The following is a 15,201-nucleotide window of genomic DNA, read 5'->3' as shown; positions in this document are numbered from 1 at the left end:
AAGCATCTGAAAGCACACAACTCAGTGTGACAAGTGTTTTTTTTCCATTTTTATCTCGCAACTTCGACGACCAATTGAGTTCAAGTGTTCACAGGTTTATTATTTTGCGCATAAGTATAAAAAAGATACATATAAGTATAACACCTGCCAAGTGAGTTGTTATTGACAACCCAGTCTTCAATTTATCAGGGATGATTCATGACTAAAAAACTTTCAACTACAGGTTTTTAGCAATATCACGTCAGAAATAGTTTTGTTTTGTTAAGATCCAGCCGAACCCTATTTCATACATGGAGGTACAAACATCCACTTTGAACCATTGAACTTACATACCCAATTTTGTGTTAGCCCTTCGTGATCTATTCCGACAGCAATGCGCAACCCCAGGCTGCAATTTGCACATTACGCGAGCAATTACGTAGATTGTGCTATCAAAATTAACACACCGAGCAATGTAACGAAAATGAGCGCCTTCACCGTTTTTGCGTTCAACAGTACATGTAATGGAAAATCCCTATCATGTTGTGCACATCAGCAATCCGTGACCTCGAACACGTCAGCTTAAATACAACATCGTTCCCAGTGGCAAATGATATGTACGTTTACATTGATCTCGTGGTCGGTTGTATGCGGGTTGTTACCTCCGGGCAAAACATTGTTTTGTAATAGGGCTGACGAAGTTTGCCCTACCAGGTAGATTCACTCGGCCCCAGCGGCCAGTCTATCCAGGACTGCTGGGATGGGCTAATCGCTTGCACAGATTCTTGTTCAGGAAGTACGTCATGCGTACAGTGCATAGAAATATGGTGCAGCGTGAGTGTGATGCATGATGGGACTGCGCATTATTAAACCAATGACAGTGATGATACGTTTGCCCATCCCACAGCGCCTTTGGTTAAAGCAAGGCGCTGGGGACGAGCGAACCAGGCAGAGTCCATTGGTCCTGATCGTTATCATCATAATAGGGCATTCACTCGTCCCCAGCGCTTGCCTTTAAATACCCTGAAGTCACTGGTGGTAATTGTAAAAGACCAGTCTTCGCATTTTTGGTGTATCTCAACATATTATGCATAAAATAACAAACCTTTGGAAATTTGAGCTAAATTGGTCGTAGCGGTTGCGAGACAATAATGAAAGAAAAATAAACCCTTGTCGCACGAATTAGCTGTGTGCTTTCGGATGCTTGATTTCGATACCTCAAATTCTAAGTCTGAGGTCTCGTGGAAAAATACTTCTTTCTCGAAAACTACGTTACTTCAGAGAGGGAGCCGTTTCTCTCAATGTTTTATACTACCAACAGCTCCGCATTACTCGTTACCAAGTATGTTTTATGCTAATAATTATTTTGAGTGATTACCAATAGTGTCCACTGTCTTTAACCAAAGGGGCTGGGGTGGCCAAACGTATCAAGCACGCTCATTGGTCTATCCCGAAAATGCTTAGTCCCACCATGCATCACACTCACACTGCAACATAGAAATACACTGCACACATGACGTACTTCCTTGACAAGAATCTGACCATGTTCCTGGATAGCCTGGCTGCTGGGACCAAGTGATAGCTAGGGTTAATCAGTACATGTTAATTATACCATACAAAAAACACCATGATGCCAAACTGATGGAACCCGTCAATGTATTTCATGTGAAGAACAAAGCAATTACAGTTATTTGACCCATACAGGCCTACTACTGCTAAAATCCAAACCTACAATCTGACATCACAATCAAAGTTACATAAAACAAATTCACCTTGAAAATAATGTTACAATTATTAAATAAACTGTTATCACATTTGAGCCTGAGCTACATTGATAATGTGCACTTTGTCGCCCAGCATGTCATTTCACTAGTGTTTGTTTGCTGGTTTGTGGGGGTGTGGTGGCCGAGCGGTTAAGAGCACCGAATTTAAGCTCTGCTGATTTTGTGTTCAGCAGAGTGTGTGTTCGATTCCCAGTCGTGACACTGGTGTCCCTGAGCAAGACACTGAACTATTATTGCTTCTCTCCACCAAGGGGCAAATGGGGACCTGTGAGGGCAGAGATGGTTTCTTTTAGGTGTTCGGGTATTGAACCCGAACACCTCTTATTTTTGCTCGGTTTTTTAGGTGTTCGGGCCAACAGCCCGGAACACCTCTTATTTTTGTTCTTTTTTTTTTTTCTTTTTCTTCATACTTCTTCTTCTTAGGTGTTCGGACTCGAGTCCGAAGACCTCTTGTTTTTGTTCGTTTTTTTTTTTTTTTTTTTTTTTTTTTTTACTTCGTCTTCTTCTCCGTGGTTTTTGTCCGCTAACAAAGACATACTTGCTAAGCTCACATAAACTTGAAACTTCACACATAGTTAGATATTCATTAGTAGATGAAACCGTTTTAGTTTCGTCATGATGACGTCATCAGGTGTCGAATTACAAGGTTTTTAGGTTCAAAAAGTGACCATTTGCTTTTCGCTATATGTCTTCGAATTTTACAGTTATGATATTCATAATTACGCATCTGATAGATCAAGACTGGGACTACATTTAACAAGTTAACGTCAAAATCGTATGACCCCTCCTTCCGTTCGTACCGGAAGGTCAAAGTTTGCAATTGTATATTTTTCTTCAAAAATACATCTCCGTCCCTTGCCCTCTAACAAAAGCACACTTCCCAAACCTGTATGAACTTCTAACTTCACACATAGTTATATATTTATCAGGAGAAGAATCCGTTTGAGTTACGTCACGATGACGTCATCAATTCTTGAGTTATGAATTTTCAAAGTTTATTATTTTAAAAAGTCATAACTTTTGATCTACATGATGGGTTGTTACAATCGACACATCATCGGAAAGTCCGTTAAAAACTCCGTAAATGCCTCGCAGACATGATCCCATTTTGATCTCGTCTTCTGGTTCAAAAACGAGTTTGAAAATTCATAATTTCATGTATAAAGAACTACGAAATTTCCCCATTGGAAATTGCAAATTAAAACCTAAAGCCAATCTCACACAAAAATATTGCATTTGTGAAGAAAAAAAGGAGTCGTTAAAAACTGTGACACAAGTTTAACTATAAAAATTAACGACACGTTGTAGAAAAAGTCATCTTTATGTTTTTGGTTCAATGTTTTTGAACTACGTCATCACGTAACGCCCAACCGAACACCGTATTTTTGTAATTAACAAAAATTTTATGTCTAGTTTTAATTCTTCTTCTTCTTCTCAGCGTCCCTTGTCCGCTAACAAAAGCGCCTTTTCCAAACTCGTATGAACTTGAAACTTCACACATAGTTAGCGATTTATTAGGAGAAGAAACCGTGTGACTTACGTCATGATGACGTCATCAATTCTTGAGTTATGAATATTCAAAGTTTATTAATTCAAAAAATCATAACTTTTGATCTACATGAGGGATTCTTACAATCGAAACATCATCGGAATCGTCATTGAAAACTCCGTAAACGCCCCACAGACATGACCCCATTTTGATGTTGTCTTCCGGCTCAAAAGAGAGGTTGGAAATTTCAAAATTCACGTCTAAAGAACAACGTAAATCCCCATTGGTATGTGCATAAACATTGCACGTAGGCATACACACAACGTGTAGTGTATTAGCGGTGCAGCAGAGCACGCTCCAGTGATCATCCATTCTGCTTATTAGCGGCGATTGTCCGCTAAAAAAATCACACTTTCCAAGCACATATAAAGTTGAAACTTCACACATAGTTAGATATGTATAAGGAGAAGAAACAGTTTGAGTTACGTCACGATGACGTCATCAATTCTTGAGTTATGAATTTTCAAAATTTATTATTTCAAAAAATCATAACTTTCGATCAAAATGATGGGTTGTTACAATCGACACATCATCGGAAAGTTCGTTAAAAACTCCGTAAATGCCTTGCAGACGTGATCCCATTTTGAGCTCGTCTTCTGGTTCAAAATCGAGTTCGAAAATTCACAATTTCTTGTATAAAGAACTACGAAATTTCCCCACTGGTTGTGCGTAACACTTGTGGCGTGCACGTGTAGTGTATTAGGCATAATTTATTTGGTGGCATGCTGCCAAGTTTGTTGTACTCTGTGCCATAGCGTGATATGCATAGAGCTATATAGCTATGCAGAACGCTGCGAAAACGATTTCATTTCAATCTTCAGCATCAAATTGTTCAAATGTTACCCTTCTGATGGCTTAGTGGTCAATGTGGAATTGAAGACGAAGTTTCGCTGAGATGGCCACCTACTTCAGTGATTCATGGGACTTTTAATTATGTGAGAAAACAACAGTACAAAATGACGAACATTGGTCATGTTTTGGTTAAACACCGAGAAGAATAGAGACGTTACATCGATCGACCACTCCACCCGGGTGAAGGGCGTTTTGGGCCCACGGAATTCACGTCAGTATTACGATATCTATTACTTCTTGAACTTAGCATAATCATCAATTGTTTTGATTATTTGTTAAAACAACTATCCAAGTTATTTTGAGTTAAATATTTTGAAGAAAAAGAATCTCTGGAATAACATAAGCCCTTTCAAACTTTCTCTAGTAGGAAAGGACGTTACGTAAACTAATCTATTTCTACCTCCATGCACAGACATGGATGTTACAATACAAAACATTCAAAGAAAACAGAATGGTTAAAGCATAAGGCCCAAGCAATTAGGAGTGGTCTTGCTAAAAAAAACTGCCGGATTAAACAAAACTTTAGTACAAACAAATCAATAAAACAATCCAGATTTTCATCTTCTTCTTCTCTTCGTCCCTTGTCCTCGATCAAAAGCACACTTCCCAAACTCGTATGAACTTGAAACTTCGCACATAGTTAGATATGCATTAGGAGTGGAATAATGTGTTAGTTAGGTCATGATGACGTCATCCATTCTTGAGTAATAAAAATTCAAATTATTATTTCAAAAAATCATTATTTTTGCTCCACGTTTTTTTTTTTTACTTCTTTTTTAAAATATTATCAATAGAGCGCGAAAAAGCTTCATGAAGAATAGTCTTCGTTCAAGGCGTTTAAAGATGGAATATAACGGTACTCCTACATTAAAATCACTATCATAACTTGTTTATGTTGTGTTCAGCTATCAATTCATTGTTGTGGTCATGTTTTTCTCCAAATAATTTTGCTACAATTTGACCGAAAAAATTTGACCTCGATTCTTCGATTTTGAAATTTCCCGCCCTGTACTGGTTCCCGGCTATTAAACCAACACTGAAATCCAAGCGGATTTGTAAACCAGCGGACGTCATGAACGCGGTCAAAAAATGGTGATGTCATACCCATGAAGCAACGAGAGTAAACAAAGATTACGCCATGTTACTCCGTGTGTTGTGTATGCGTTTTCATCCACACTATAGGCGTGCGTGTGTGCTACGAAGCTTTTTGTTTCTAATGTATCAGCTATAAATACTGCCGACTATTAATTGGTTGTTTGTGGATGCACTAGAAGTTTCAAAGTTTGTGTAAGAAGCCTGGATCGATTCCGAAATTTAAACCTCTAAGCATCGAGAGAATTCAGGGGGATCTTCTACCACCAGGCCCCAGCCAGTGCTGCTTGTGCATGCTACGACGTCGGCGGGGTCCCTCTGCCGTGGCCCTGGTCGCAAGTGGCCGTGGAACAGCAAAAGATTCAAGTGGCATTACAGAAAAGAGAGGGAGAAAAGCCTGGTAAGTACTTGTTAATAATTTTTAAAAATCTACTACTGAGAAACTATCTCCATTATTAATTCAGGCCCAATACATGTACATGTAATTGTAATAAGAAAAATAGTAAACAATCTCTACCCTTTTCATGCAAGGAACAATCATCTTGTTGTCAAATGACACGATGTGCATGCTCTGAATCTGACCCGACTACCATTAAATAGCTACATAGTGTATTGACTCTGTTGAGTGATGAATTCATGTAGCCACCCAAGTGCTTTAGGCATGTTTATGCCCTGGTTTACACTTTCTGGCATGTTCATGCTCAACCATGTGTGAACACTATATTAATCCATTTAAAAAGTTGATTGTTACAGTTAACAGTTTATTGGCCTCGCTGACATGTATTTATATTGGTCTATACTGGATTGCTGGACATTGTTTTTGCCAAAGCTGCCTAAGAAGTGTTCGCTTTTTTTTTAAGGCACAGCTCAAAAATATGTTCAAACTCCCATCCATATACTTGCCCATCCATGGTCATTCAGAATTTTTCTCTCCTAATTCAGGAATTACCAATTCCAGAGAAGTTTAGTCTGAAGTTTTTCTATAGCTGTGTTTATTGGCTTGGCACGGTTAATTATGGAGTGTTTACTATATTTGCATTTGTAAAATAAGGCCAGTTCTTTTTCAGCACTAGTTTTTTTATTTATTTATTTATTTTTTGTTTTTATATTTTTTTGTACAGAAATAACTCGCAGCTCTACACTACAATGAGAATGCAGGACGAAGACAATGCAGTACGGAGACATGCTAGCCAGAACTAGAAATGGAGACCTAAGATTCTCAATAGCACTTTAGGTAAGTAGTAGGCCTATGCATGCAAATTTTCAGAGGATCAGATGATTTCTTCATTTTTAGTTTTTCAGCTGCCCCTTTGAAAACTGTTCCAGTGGAGGGGGGGGGGGGGGGGGGGAGGGGATGGGGTGTTGAATCGCAAGAACCCCCCCCCACCCCGATCTGTACCTGAACAGTTTTGTACTAGGTGTAGATCTGGGGGAGGGGGGTGGTTGGAGGTCATGTTTTCTATCAGACATAAAGAAAACCTGCCCCTTGGTTTTGTTGCATGTGGACTCCTTTTGTACTGGTTTTGCGTTAACTCCTGTAAGGTTCTTTTCAAAATTACGCCAACTCAAAGAGAGATTGTCAGTACATGGTGTTACGTCAAACCTTCCGAGATTGTATTTCTGCCTTGTAAATTTTCAAGAAATCCCACATAACGATTATTTGGTTTTGTTTTTTATTTTTCATTAAACAGATACGCATAGAATGCATGCACAATGCACTTGTTCATTGTCAGCAGGGTGACAAGACATGAAAACAACTCCATCCGCAGCTGATGTGTAACCCCCGTGTCATTGATATCAACCTTCACCAGCTGGAAAAGGATGCAACAGCTTCTTTTTTTTTGGGGGGGTGGGGGTTCAAAGGTAGTGGGTTCAACTTTGTTTGAAGAAAGAATGACCTGTGTCCAGTTTCATGGATCTGTTCATCACCAAATTTTGCGCTTATGATCACTGTTCTCTGCTTACGTCCAAACGCTAAATTTCTGAGCTTACTTTGTAAGCGTAGAATGCCTGGTATAAACCAACTATGCACCCATGACGGGCAAAAGCAAAAATTCGCTGGTAACCTGTGAAACGGGCTTGATGTAAGCACAGAATTCCCTGCTTTCGCAAGTGCCGATTCTTTGTTTACAGTATGCAGATCCATGAAACTGGGCCCTAGCTAGCCTGTACACATTGATTTTTTCAAGTGGTGCTTTTTTTTGGTGGGGGGGGGGGTCCATGGTAGTTCTTGTTTAAAGAAAGAATGACCTGTGCCCAATTTCATGGATCTGTTCACCACCAAAATGTGCGCTATGGTCACGGTTCTCTGCTTACGTCCAAAGGCTAAATTTCTGCGCTTAATACTTTGTAAGCGTAGAATGCCTGGTATAAACCAAGTATGCACCCATGACCCGCAAAAGCCAAAATTTGCTGGTAACCTGTGTAACACGCTTGACGTAAGCACAGAATTTCCTGCTTCCGCAAGAGTTGATTCTTTGTTTACAGTAAGCAGATCCATGAAATTGGGCCCTAGCTTGTACACATTGATGTGGGTTTTTATTTTATTTTTTATATATATATATTTTTTTTTGGGGGGGGGTAACCAGGGTAGTACAATCAACTTTGTTTAAAAACAGAATGACATGGTCTGTACACAATGATTTTATTATATTCTTTTAATGTACAACTTAATTTACAATTTACAAAGAGAACCACAGCTAACTAGGTACATAACATGGCTTAGGTTTTCTTTTTTTTGGGGGGGAGGGGCGTTGACAGGGTTGTATAGTTAAATTTTTTTTGATGACGGAATGTTCAGATGATTTCGCTATCACTAGGCAACCTTTTTTTCAATTTTGATATTTTAAACTCAAAAATAAACTATTGTCGTTTGCAAATACATACAGTTTTAGTGTTGTCGTTATTATGGAGGTGTACATGGCTTCTGTTTTTTGTTTTGTTTTTATATTTCTGCTAACCAAGTTGAATGTTGTTACCATGTTAATCATAGTGTATTGTTGACAACAGGGGACAAGTATATTGCACATAAGTGCTAAATTAATCAATTTGAACCACACACCTAATTTTATAAGCCATAGTAATTTACATTTTGTGTCTTTCAGAGGGGTGGGTGGTTCAAATTAAATTAATCAATTTGAACCACCCACCCATCTGAAAGAAACAAAATGAAATAATATACATGTACATTTATACGTAAATTATTATGGCTTATCAAATTATTTCTCACTCCCTCCGGATCATTATAACTTGGAAAATTGTTACGACTAAACCAAAGCAAAGCTGCCTAATCCGTTGGTGGATACGAAAATCCTTCCACTGTACTGTACACAAGGGTTTGGAAACGTCCTTCGTGTTGCTGCCATCAAACATGATGTCGGTGGCAGCGGTTGAACGGACAAGATAGTCCTAAGCTCACCACTTGCTGATAATCATCATTGCAGTGTTTTCTTTAAAACAAAACAAAAGAATTCATACAAAATTATTAACAAAAGAATTCATACAAAATTATTAACAACAGATTTGTGGTTTGCATGGTGAAGTGTTAATATTGCATGTGTGTACCTGAATTGCTTTAAAACTATACCCATGCCAGAAGGCAATCATAATCCAAAGTAGCAGTTACATACATGTACATGAGATATTTGTGTAGATGCACATGTGTCAACCACCACGCAGTTACTTGGTGGAGAAAAACAACAACATAGGTTATCTACAATATCAGTTTAAATTGATAATGTATGAATTTTGCCAACAAAGTATAAAACGCAAGACAAAAATTACCCCTCCTCTCACATTTCTACTGCCCGCTAAGTCAGTGCATGTGTTGTTCACATACATGTATTATAACGTGAATGGAGGTAAACAATAAACCTTGTCCATCATGTTCGTTCATGTTTTAATTTAGTCAAGGATAGCCTTCAACCAAGGTTGTAGCTAGGGCAAATTGGATGCCGGCTAATTTTGTCGAGAGCATGGTCGAGAGGGTGGGTGTACATGTAGGGGCAGCGTAGCGCCTCACAACCCGGTGGGATCAACAGGGGCAGCGTCTTTGGAAGCTGAAGATTTTTAGGTTTTGTTTAAGCTTTGATGGGTTCCCCAGGCTCTCTCTTGCCTATTTGTGCCGTGACATAGCCATTGTCAAAGGTAAAAACATGTCCAGGGAGCCATAGAAAATAAATACTTATTAAATTTTAAAGTAAAATGTTAGGGTAAAATAAATAAAATTAATATTCTGTTTACGATTTAAATCCCATCTCAAAATAGGGTAGGTAGACTACTAGGCAGAATTTTTGAGTGTTGAATTTATCAATTGAAAAGCTTGCAGTCGCATCTCATCAGAAGGCAATGCAGAGTGGAGCTAGACAAGTTCAGAAACACAGGATGACGGGACACATGTCCGATCACTGCCGCAAAATCTAGACTTTTCCATTTCAAAAAGGAGCACATTAGTAAAATAGACAAGCCATGTTTCACTGAGTTGTATTCATTGACAATTTCTCAACGAAGTGCATTCAACAAACTCAAAAATTGATTCTTGTCATTTCATTTTTTTTTTCAACCAGTATTAATAGACAGGAAAATCATCTAAATAAAATTCTAAATAAAAATTTAATGCAACTTCGACGACTCCACCAACACTGTTTGCCCATCAGAATAACTTTGTTTTCAACCGCCCGCCGGGCGAGTCAACCAAAATTCTTGATCGCCCGCAGGTTTTTTCACTAGCCTGCTGCATGGTACCACAAAAAAATTGAAACTAAAAAAAAATATAAAAAAAAACACGGTTGTGAAGTCCCTAAAATTGGACGACTTTATCTCTTAATTTATGCCCTAAATTATCAACAACCATTTGAATGAACTTGTTGTTTGAGAATTGTTTGTTTCGAACATGTTCTGATCTCCGTTTGCAACAAAATCTTCGTGAATCAACGATCGGTCAACAACACACATTGAGAAATAATTCAATGAACTTTGGCCCGCAACGCCCTCTGTTGGCAGAAGTTGTCCATGTTACTAGAATTCCTTCAAGGCTGTGCATTGTGCATACAGTCTGCAGGCGTGATGCACAACGTTCGCCAATTCTTCGCCAATTCTCCGTTCGTGAGCGTGTGTTTGTGAAGAAGGCTAGCCAAGAAGATCATGAATATGGATTTATTAACAGCCATCAATGGCCAATCACAGCGTGCGGAATATTGGTTAAGACTGTGTGTTATGTGCTGTGCATGCTGCATGAACCAGTGGGTGACCGTGTGAGTATTACCATGTGGTTTTGTGCATCATGGATACTACACACACGCCGGAGATTGTGCGTGCTTTTTTTAGAATGAACTCGCAGCATTCAAGCGGCTTATTTTTAAGCAACAATCACGGAGAAGATCGCGGTTTTGGAGAGAAAATTGTTTTGATTGTTTTTACAGAAATAAAATACACATCTAATTAGGAGTTGTACATGATTGTTTTCTTTATTTTTCACTTATTTCAATGGCATTTAAAACAGTTTTACATAAATTTATGCCGGTCGGAGTTTGATATTTTTTGTTGGATCCCGGTCGGCAAAAGCTGGGGCCGGTGATAGCCGACCGGCTCCGACCGTGGTAGCTACAACCTTGCCTTCAACTATTTTTGGGAGCAGAAATAAACTGATCAAACGAAGCATCATTCAGTATAATTCATGAAACGTTTTGTGGCCTTACCAGTCTGTCTTTAGCCGTCGATCATCAGAGTTTGGCTCATCGTCTTCGGCCTGACGATCATCGTCCCCGGGCTGGTTAACTACATGTACTCATAACACGTCTTCGGCTTCTCTCTCGTCCGGTGAGCTCCCCTTATCGCTAGAGCCCTCACTTTCCTCTGAAGTGCCTCCCTGAAATGCCTTTTCCTCATCTATACTGTGGTTTTCCCAAGACCCGCTGCCATCGGACAGTTTCGCTGTTTTTTTGTGTCAAAAAAATGCAGCCTATAGTGTCCGATGTTATTCCACATTCAGTGTACATGTAAAATGCACGCACACGATCGACCTGACACACTGTGTACAGAGCTTCGGTACGTGGTGTGACGTCACACATGTATGAATGGTTCGTGGGTCACCGGCTTTTGCCGAAACTGAGTTTTCTGGGTCGGAGTACGCCGCGCGAATTTGTGTTTTTTTTGCATGAAGGTAAAGGTTTTATTGAATACTACTAAAATATCAGTCCTTATTTTACATTTCTTGTACAGAAATAGTAATATTGGCTATATCAATAATCTGTTATAGTCCATCTTTAAAGGCGAGAGGTTACTCTTTGACGTTATTCACGAGCCTCGAAGTGTGACGTCAGATGTTCAGGCTAGTATATCCCTATAGCCTGAACATCTGACGTCACACTTCGAGGCTCGTGAATGATAACGCCAGAGAGTGTCCTCTAGCGTAGGTCAATCCTTGTCCATCTTCACCTTTCACCTAGATTCATATGCAGGTGACCGCTAGTACAAATGCCAAAAATCACCTCGGACCAATCAAAACACGGAAACAGAATGCTTACGTCACTGCACGTTTATCCAATGAAATCAGTGTCCAGATATGATACAAATAGTGGGTGTGCCCGATAAGCTTCCCTGGGTCGACCCCGTGGTGCTCACTCGGGTGAACCCCTGACAAGAGCTAGTCGAACGAACACACTCGCCCTCTCGTGGTGATGGCATGCACCTCAGGTCACCCCAAGTGACCCACTCCACAAGCAGGGCACTGGGGGGGGGGGGGGGGGGGGGGGCTGACCCGGGTGAGCCCCGTCAAAGCTATTCGAACGTACCGGGGCAGATCGGGGTCGACCCAGGGAAGCTAAACGAACGCACCCACTTTTTTGAGTGCGCCCCACGTGGTCAAACATACGGAGCATTTAGTCTGAGAATATTTCCTGCACTCTTTCATCCTCTAGACCTACAATACCGATAGGCAAGTACCGGACTCGGCTGGTACGGCTACTGCTTATTTTAGTGGTGTTAAAACCAAGACAGCAGTGATAGGGCTAGACGATTCTGCTATTAAAGGAGATTGTAAATCTAGTCTCAATGCTAATGTGGAGTCTGTTATGATATCTGCTCAAAAGTCTGGTAAGTTTAAAAGAACGTCAACATATTCATATAATGTTTTATAACACACCTCTTGCCTTTTCTGTATTCTAGTTGGCTGAAACACGGTCTCGTGGGATAAGCTTAGTCTAGTGATCGGGCGCATGTGTTTTGCGGGAACTAGCTCTTTGAAAATAGTGCCCGGTTACAGCGCCCTCTCTTGATTCGGTAACTAGTGTACGTCTATTCCCCCCTCGGGCTTTTTAGTGACCAGAAGAGGTGCCTATTTCCCTTGGCCTTCAGCCTCGGGAAATAGGTCCCTCTTCTGGTCACTCAAAGTCCCTCGTGGGTAGACGTACAATTACCTCATTGCCAGTCAATGTGTGTATAATAAGTATGATTTACTTTCATTGATTTGTTGTCAAGTGTTTTGTATTAATTTTAATCTTGTGTTCTTGAAATTGTATCGATCGAATATAATATAGCTAATAAATTAGGTTTTCGTTGCTTTGTGTGCTTTCTAAAGGCAAGGCAACGGGATTCCTCAGCACTGCCCGTGTGACACACGCTACCCCTGCCGCACTTTACGCACATTCGCCCCATCGAGACTGGGAGTGTGACTCTGATATACCGCAGAAGGAAACTGACATCGGTTGCATTGACATCGCTCAGCAACTCATAACACTCGGACAGGATACACAGGTACAATCTGCAACATTGACACAAACCAGTGTTTGCGTTCACTATTCTGAATGTACCGTTTGATTATTCGATACCCTCACCAATATCATGGGTTATTTTGGTTTTTGAATCAGAGTATCTCACAAACTGACCGGCAATGAAACAGGTAGCTGGAAGCATTCGATAGTTAATCAATTTAAACAGTTAATCAATTTAAACAATTAATCATTTTTTAGCATTTTTTTAAAGCGTGCTCACATAATGAAAGGCTGGCAAATGTCATTATTTCAAACTTCCTAGCAGCACTTCCGAAGCAGCTTCCTAGAATACCCTACCTGCTAGTCATTGCTGCATGCCGACCACCAACTTCATGGTACGGTAATTTTTATACTAATTCTTCATTAATCTATGCCAGGTTATAATGGGTGGGGGAAGGATGAAAATGTTACCGAGAGAAGCTGCCGACCCAGAGTATCCTGAAGACTCTTCTAAAGCTGGATCTAGAAATGATGGACGAAATCTCATCGGTATGTAAACCTGACCAAACTTAAACCCAATTATTGATGACTATTGCACCTTTTTGCTTTAACAGCTTCTGATCCCATCCAGATTCCATAGAAACCGAGCTACTGAAATCAATAATGCTGAATTGATAATGGTGAATCAAAATTGGTTGATCGATAATTATTAGTCGATATTGGTGAGTCGATATTTGTAAATCAATAACCACTATTCGATGTTGGTGAATCGATAATGGTGATTCGATAATATTTGTGGATCAATAATTGGTGAACCGATAGTCGTAAAAAGATAACTGTGAATCAGTAATGGAGAATCGATAATGGGAAAAGATAATATTGAAACGACAATGGTAAATCAATATTGGTAAGTCGATAATGGTGAATCGATAACTGTCCATGAGCCGCAAGGCGCTGACATTACCATAGAGACAGCATGGTGCGTAGTTATAGAAGATAGGAGGAATGTACTTGAATATAAAGTGGTAATGAATCTGAAATAAAAGATTCGTTTTTACAAATCCAAAATTATGTATGATGTATACTTTACATATAATTTAGTACTAGTAGTTACGTTTTACTCCTAAGCTAGGAGCTTTGTCAATTATATGTTTAGTAACATCGTACATAATTTTGGATTTGTAAAAACGAATCTTTTTTTTCATGATCATCAACAATCCAGACGAACTTATTTATATGCAGTGGACACTATTGGTTATTACTCAAAATAATTATAAGCATACCTTACTTGGTAACGAGTAATGGGGAGAGGTTGATAGTATACAACATTGTGAGAAACGGCTCCCTCTGAAGTAACGTAGTTTTCGAGAAAGAAGTAGTTTTCCACGAATTTGATTTCGAGACCTCAGAATTAGATTTTGAAGGCCCCAAATTAAGCATCTGAAAGCGCACAATTTCGTGTGACAAGGGAGTTTTTTTCTGTCATTATTATCTCGCAACTTCGCCGACCAATTGAGCTCAAATTTTCATAGGTTTGTTATTTTATGCATAATGTTGATATACACCAAGTGAGAAGACTGGTCTTTGACAATTACCAATATAGTCCAGTGTCTTTAATGGTAATGAATCTATTCATCTTATAATTTTTCTTGTCTGTTTATGTTCTTTTAAAATGTTGTGTTCTTGTGGAAGTATCTCTCATCAAAATAGTTTCACTTGATCAAACCTTGACTTTAAAGATGTTTGTTATAGTTCCACAGCATTTAATTTAATTTCGGTCACATGAAGCTCTTGCTATATACTACGAATTGAAACAATCAAGCAAGGATTTCTTTCACTAGTTGTTTTACAATATTATGTTTTGTTTAAGACGAATGGCAACCAGGTAAAGACAAGACAAACAGCAAGTACGTGTGGAGTTTGGAACAATTTAAAGACGTCAATCCACTTGAAACTGACAACCTTTTAGGTGAGTTGTTGTTTTATGTACCAATTTGAACAAGTACGAACAATCGTCTGTCGTTCGGAACATGATTGTGCCTACAACCTTTATGCGCCGCATAAATCTTGGGCTAAATGTTCATTTATTTAAATAGGTCTAGGATGTTGGCTTAGTAGAGGGTTTCATTTTGGTATCGAAGGTTGTGTCACTTATTTGGCTTGGGCTTTAGGCTAGGTGCCGGTGATCTCGAATTCAAGCATCTGAAAGCACACAACTTCGTGTGACAAGGGTGTT

General features: G+C 39.4%; 1 long non-coding RNA gene and 1 pseudogene across 1 annotated transcript; both read left to right on the top strand.

Moving 5' to 3' along the window:
• The window catches only part of LOC139950945 (alkaline phosphatase-like), a 446,069-nt pseudogene that overhangs the window by 301,571 nt on the left and 129,297 nt on the right, over positions 1-15,201 (top strand).
• Positions 5,058-7,995, top strand: LOC139950306 (uncharacterized). Its single transcript, XR_011787638.1, has 3 exons — positions 5,058-5,656; positions 6,378-6,490; positions 6,948-7,995. It is a non-coding gene; the product is annotated as an uncharacterized lncRNA (long non-coding RNA).

Source organism: Asterias amurensis, chromosome 18 (genome assembly GCF_032118995.1).
Source record: "Asterias amurensis chromosome 18, ASM3211899v1".
Taxonomy (NCBI): Eukaryota; Metazoa; Echinodermata; class Asteroidea; order Forcipulatida; family Asteriidae; genus Asterias; species Asterias amurensis.
Note: the sequence above shows the minus strand (reverse complement) of the source record. Positions and strands in the feature narration are given on the sequence as shown.